The sequence below is a fragment of the Asparagus officinalis genome, chromosome 6 (assembly GCF_001876935.1).
Source record: "Asparagus officinalis chromosome 6, Aspof.V1, whole genome shotgun sequence".
Lineage (NCBI taxonomy): Eukaryota > Viridiplantae > Streptophyta > Magnoliopsida > Asparagales > Asparagaceae > Asparagus > Asparagus officinalis.
In genome coordinates, this window is record NC_033799.1 from 71,256,151 (window position 1) to 71,263,118 (window position 6,968).

The window sequence follows — 6,968 nt, forward strand, 5'->3', positions numbered from 1 at the left end:
TGAGCTCCAACCCCCATCAATGGAAATCTACCCCGGTTATTATACCCCATCACATTCATTGCCATGGCATTATTTTCCTCTCTTGACAAAACATGAGGGTCATCAGCAGCTTCTTGGGTAGCACGTAGTGCTGCATCCTTCGACGCGGCAGCAATATTATCCTAAATCACATACAGAAAATAGATATATATTGAATTGGCAAATAATGATTTCAAGGTATAAAAGTTTAAACTCTTAATTAATGAAATGTACAACAACGTAATAGTTATTATTTTATATTTGTTGAAAAATAATTACCACCAACACCATGGTTTCTTTAATCTTCTCTTCATCTTTATATGTTGAGTGAAAGGTGTCGTAAGCTAACTTTGCCTTCAAATTGATCGGCATTATCGGCTTCCCCTACAAAATATAATAGGAAATGTCGAAGAGTTTGGTCAAATTGAAGGTGTTAGCATGTGAATACATCAACTTTAAATATTATACCGTGTCTCGACAATATCTATACTCAAGATTGGCAAAGGACATCGATCCCAAGTGGTGGTCAAGCTTGCGCTTGCTATGTCGGTTCGTCGAGCCCTTCTTAGATTTATCCTACAAAAAAAAAGGGTGTTAAAAATGAATTGTATTTACAATATGCTTTTGTACGCAACCTAATAATGTACTCATACCTGTGCGGACTCGGTATCTCAATAAAAAAGAAGAGCCATGAAATGATCGAGATCCACGCTCTCATCGAGATTTAAAAATCTCTGCCAATCTTGGGTATATTTATCATATGTTGATATCTTCAGCTCATGTCGCCACTGTTTGAGCACGACCTCAACTTTGATATTGAAAACATAGTGCCACGCCCTAGGGTAGTCCTCAAGACAATAGTATTGCTACAATTTTGCATGTAAAATTATAAGATATCTGTAGGCATATAAAATTGCTTATAGGTCCCTTAGCTCAGCTCGGCACGAACCGACAAACCAACGAGGCGACGAGATCGACGAATCGCACGCAAGCAACGGAATACACCCATTCGCGTGCGGGATCAAGCCAAGTGTTCGAAGAGTCAACAAGTCATCCAACCGAAAGCGGACTCGAACGAATCACGATCGAATCAAGATCAGTTTCGGACTCAGACTCAGAAGTGGATTTACTGCCTAATCAGGATCCGGACTTACTGTCAAATCTGGAATCAAGTCAACGAGTCGTTTCCAGGTCAATCAACCACACAACAGAAACACAACCGAATCAAGTCCAGATCAACAACGAAGCACAGAACCGGACAACGGAAAAATGACGGAACGAACAACACCCGGAGGGGCTCGGCCGAAACCGAGCCACCTCAAGGTGGCTCGGCCCAAGCTGAGCCACCCTGAGGTGGCTCGGTGGCCGAGCCACCCCAGGGAGGTGGCTCGGTGGCCGAGCCAGCCTAGGGGTGGTGGCTCGGCACTGCAGCCGAGCCCACACCCCCTGGCGTCGGCCGAGCCCACCCCCTGGGGTGGCCGAGCCACCCCCTGGGGCTGGCCGCCGCAGCTCACCTCAGGGTGGCTCGGCCTGAGCCGGCGAGCCACCTTGGAGGTGGCCGGCCACCTAGCCACCGCGTGCTCCGGCCTACCACAGGACACGGGCGCACCCAGCTGCTTGCGTTTGCGCGATCCACTAACATAGGAGAGGCGGCTTGTTCATTTTGAAGGTTGGAAAATTATGGAGAGGCGCAAGCCCCTGCTGGTATTTGGAGAGCTGCAGAACTTTAACAACGCATTCAACCCCTCTTGGGCACACTCAAGGACTTCGCTCATCCCTAGACTCTGGTGCTTCGGGCCGGCATCACTCACGTCAAATAAGCAGCTTCAGTCAGTGTTCGAGACGACCACGATCTCGATTCCGCAAGGGCTAGCACTCCGGATCTAAGCTTGGTCTTATGATTCTGTGAGACCTTCCGCATGCATCGATTGTTTCTGGTGATTTAACAACTCTCCTCCCGTATAACTATTTCTTGGTGAAATAATACGAGTAAGTACTGCCGTTAGTAGATCCCGATCACCGGATCCTCACTCGGTTGTCCACGCGAATACAACTCCCTCGTCAGGCAAGATAACCAACGCGACGCGACCGCACCAACAGGAGCCTCGACATTTTCGTTCGACACAAAATGAGCAAAACGTTGTAACTTCTTCTGTTTTATTTTTATTCTGAATTTTCGTTGTAACCGCCTGATCTCTATAAAAAGACCGCGACTCTTTTTCAACTCAAAAGTTGTAACTCAGATACAATGCGAATCATATAACAAAGAAAGCCAACGATTTTTCCCGCGAACAAATCTGCTCTGCGTCGACCACTCAGTGGGGATCATGCACCGGATCCCTCCGCTGCCGAGATCGCGGTAGCGTCGCCCAATGAGCCGCGGATTCAGATCCAGTCAGTGGTTAGTGATCTCTGAGGCTCGACCACCGAGTGTCACTGCATGACCAAAGTTCGAGAATACTTTCAGTGGGCTCGTCTAGCATCAAACCTCCCGTCCCGCTAAGTCCACAGCATGTCCAACAAGTTCCTTCTCTTTCATACCCAGAAAGGATTGGTTGGTCACGAAGAGAGTTGAAGTCTCTACAACGCCACACCTCCACTCTCATCCCCACGTTTGGACCCAACAGCGCTTGGTTCGGTCCGCAGTCACCACCACGACACCAGATCAAGCTGGTTCCAACCAATTCCTCCGTCACCAAAGGAGCGGTGACTCTCTCAAAGAGAGCCTGCCAAAGGCAACGCCAACACTTGGCCAAACAAATCGCCAAAGCGATGGAGTCTACCGACGGAGTCCGCTACAACGCGGATCTGAAGAACAAGAGAGGCAAACACGAAAAGTTGTAACTCAAGATGACAATTATCTCATTAATGAAGAAAGCAACGGTTTTCCACGCGAACAGCAACTGATGATAACCAGAACGAAGATCAATCTTTGAGAAATACTACGCTCCGTGTAACTGGTCGAACAATTCCTCAATCCTAGGTAATGGATACCTATTTCGAATAGTGACCTTGTTCAACTCTCTATAATCAATACACAAACGCACACTGTCGTCCTTCTTCATGAAGAGAATTGACGCTCCCCATGGATATTGACTCCGACGAATAAAACCCTGAGCTAATAACTCGTCCAACTGGGTCTGAAGCTCCCTTATCTCAGCTGGTGCCATGTGATATGGTGCGCGGGATATCGGGGCTGTGCCCAGCTACAACTCAATATAAAACTCAACCTCTCTCACAGGAGGTAACCCATGTATGTCCTGAAAGACATCCTGATACTCTGAGATAACTCTAATATCCAATAAATCAATACTCTGATCCTGTCGCATCACCTGCTCGATGTACGCCAAAAATGACTCCGCAAAACGGTTTAAATCAATACTCTGATCCTGTCGCATCACCTGCTCGATGTACGCCAAAAATGACTCCGCAAAACGGTTTCCCTGAGAGGTGGCTATAATCATCTCAAATTCATCGGACGCTCGCAAATTGACTGTTTTCGCAAAGCAGTCAATACTAATGTGGTAGGAAGATAACCAATCCATACCAAGGATAACATCAAACTCAGACATATGCAGCACTATCAAATTGACAACAAACTCCGACTTGTCTAAACTGACGGTACATCTCCTACAAACGCTCTCCAGAAGCGATACCTCACCTAAAGGGGTAGAAACTGATAAAGGGGTGTCTAGAGGCTGAGCTATGAGCTAGAGTCTAGACATAAAAGCATACGAAATGAAGGAATGTGAAGCTTCCGAATCGAAGAGAATATGGGCGGGAAATTAATTCATAAGGAACGTACCTTCCATTACGGCTCTGCTAGCTCCATGATCATGCGGAACTACCGCATACACTCTATCTGTGATTGAAGACTTCTCTACTACTGGTGCTGGAGAATACGGGACTATTTACACCTGAGGAACCTCCTGAACTGTGCAAACCTATCCCTCAATCTTCTGAGCTGCTGGCGGTGCCTCAAGCCTCATCTGCTGGCCCTGACCTCTGCCCTGAAGTCGCTGTTGCTGCTTTCCCTGCTGAGCTCCTACTGGTGCACTACGGCACTCCGAGGCTTTATGTCCAACCATGTGACAGTTATAGAAAACCCCTTGAAACTTACGCTGCTGATTTGCTCTCTGATCCTGCTGGGGTCCCTTCTTATGAGGGCCATGATGCTGCTGCTAAGGTCCAGAAAAAAGTCTCTTATTCTTACCCTTATCCCCGGTCTGTCCTGTCTTAGCTTTCCCTTCATTGTCTTTCTAAAACATGGCCGTCTTAATTTCCTATGAAGTGGCGGCCTCAGCTATCTCTCGTACTGAATAAAACTTCCTCGAGATGAGGTATCGATGAAAATTAGGGTGAAGCTCTGCTAGAAACATCTGAGCCTGACGCTCTCTTATCTTCCACATACCCATGAAGTACAGTAACTCCATAAACTTGCTCTCAAAGTCAGCTACTGTCATGTCCCCCTAAGTCAATCGGGACAACTCAAGCTCCTTCCCAGTCCGTGGTATAGAAGAAATGTACTGTCCATCAAAGAAATATACGAAATCCTCCCATGTGAGGGTCATCCTATGCTCTGGAGTAAACTAGAGCCGATAATATCTCCCGGCATCTCCCTTCAGACTGTAAGATGCCAGTCTCTGCTTCTGAACTGAGTCTACATTAAGTATGTCAAGTACATTACTCACATCCTCCTTCCACTTATGGGATACAAGAGGGTCTAATGACCCCTGGAACTCTGGTGCCCTCATCTTCTGGTACCTCTCTACTATACGGAGCCAAGCCTCCTGCTCTGTGGCTCTATTTAGGACTGCTGGTGGAATAGTTGTAGGTGTGATCTCTGGGGATCTCTCTCTGATGGGAACGGCTGGTATCCCCTGCGGCTGAGCTATCAGTGGTGGTGGTGGCGTGATAAGATTCGCCACAAGCTTCCCAATTGCTATCATCCTAGCTATAAGGGGAGCCATGATATCTACTAGGTATTGGGGTGCCTGCTGCGGCTCAGCTGGTGTCTGTTGTAGCTCGGGTTGAGCTTGCTGTGACTCGGGTTGAGCTTGTTGTGGCTCAGATGGAGCCTGCTGTGATTCTGCCTATCAAGCTCTCCGAGTACGAGGTCTACCACATCCTGTCATCTCTGATAATAAAAAATAAGAGTTCATAAGTCAAAATGGACATATATATATACATAATGTATCACAATACGATTTTCATAACATTTAGTATTCACACAAATACTTAAATTTACACAAAATAGTTGTCATAAAATATATATATTCTCAAAATTTTAAGATATACGCATATATCGTCCTCACTCATACTAGGAAATCATTAGCGGACTCTATACATGAATCCAAAGAAACTCTATCCTAGCTCCACGACTTGACATAGGATAATCCTAAGGATACTGGAACTAGAGCTCTGATACCAACTGTTCGATATAAAACCAGGAATGTCAAACCTGCAATGCACCATACCGTGTAATAACATGTTTCACTATCACAATTACTATCTCTCTAGTAGAGTCAACAACAGGTGTAGGTACAAAAGCAAGTAAAAGATAATACAAGAGATATACGATGAAATAAAAGAGATAAAAATGATATTTCATCATCCAACATACAAAAATATAAAGTGAATCTATGAAATAACTAGTCTGGAGATCTCAATAAGTCTCAAATACAGAATATCTTCTAAAAGGAAATAAGGCACACAGCCTTTACAACTTCTAGAACATAACTCTCGAATGTCTAAACAAAATGTCTACAGTGGAGCTCCATAAATAAAATAAAACTACAAATGAAAGATGGACGCTAATAAGTATCGCCATCAACCTGCGACTCTCCGTGCACTTGGCTCGTTACCTGAAATGGGAGGGGACAATGAGCGTCAAAGCGCTAGCGAGCAACATCACAACCAACCCCAAGAGAGAGGGCTCGTTGCATATAAAAAATACAGTTAATACATATATACATGAAATCATTGATCCTAACATTAAGAAGATTTTAGTATTTAGGAAATTACAACACGAGTATAAGTACGTCGAACGAAATAATCCAAACAAGGAAACCCTCATATATATACCTTGTATCTCAAATTGTCAATCCCTAAATACCAAACCCAAGATCTAATACAGGAACAATAATATAAAGAAGACTAACCCATCTCAGAACTCAAATACCATGTCATGTTAAAACCCACATAAGTGTCATGTCCAACCTATGTAAGTGTAAGTGTCATACTTAAGGTTTAAACAGGTGTCCAACACATGGACTATGTCTAGGTGTAGTGGATGCCCAACACATGGACTGCATATATAAATTATCCAACACATGGACTGAACGATGAATGTCCAACACATGGACTAAATATAATTTCACAGGTTTCTGTCTGCTTTGAAACAAATCTAGAAGTGACATCATTATTTTTAAGCATAATATTACTGATATCAACATATATGAAACAACATGAAACGAAATGTTAGCATGTAAATATATCGTCGAAACCCTAAACATTTATATACACATGTTTAAACGTTTTAAAAGCAAAAACTTGTGATTTAATTCAAGATTAATAAATTTCAAATCTAAAATTTGTCAAGGTTAATGTTGTAATCAATTAGAAAATTATGATAATATATTCTCTGTCATGCTCTGCTTCCCAAAATACAGGGGAATCGGAACGTGAACAAGCCCACGACGTATTAGATCAAGGAGGATAAATAAAAATAAATGTTTCTCCTCAACCTAATACGCTAAGCGTCCGGAAATAAGTACAATGCGAAGTCACAGGTCCCCGATCACAATCAGCAAGAATATAATAGACAAACTCAGAATAAAATAATACATATCATAAATGAATATCAGCCAAGATATAATATCCGGGTCAACATGCCCTTATACAAAACTATCTGAATGAAATACTGGAGAATATAAAAATACACTGAACAA

General features: G+C 43.7%; 1 long non-coding RNA gene across 1 annotated transcript; it reads right to left on the minus strand.

Annotated features, from left to right (window-relative positions):
• LOC109844314 lies at window positions 304-715 on the minus strand. The gene is made up of 3 exons (XR_002247984.1): window positions 672-715; window positions 487-594; window positions 304-402 (listed from the first exon to the last, which is right to left on the minus strand). It is a non-coding gene; the product is annotated as an uncharacterized LOC109844314 (long non-coding RNA).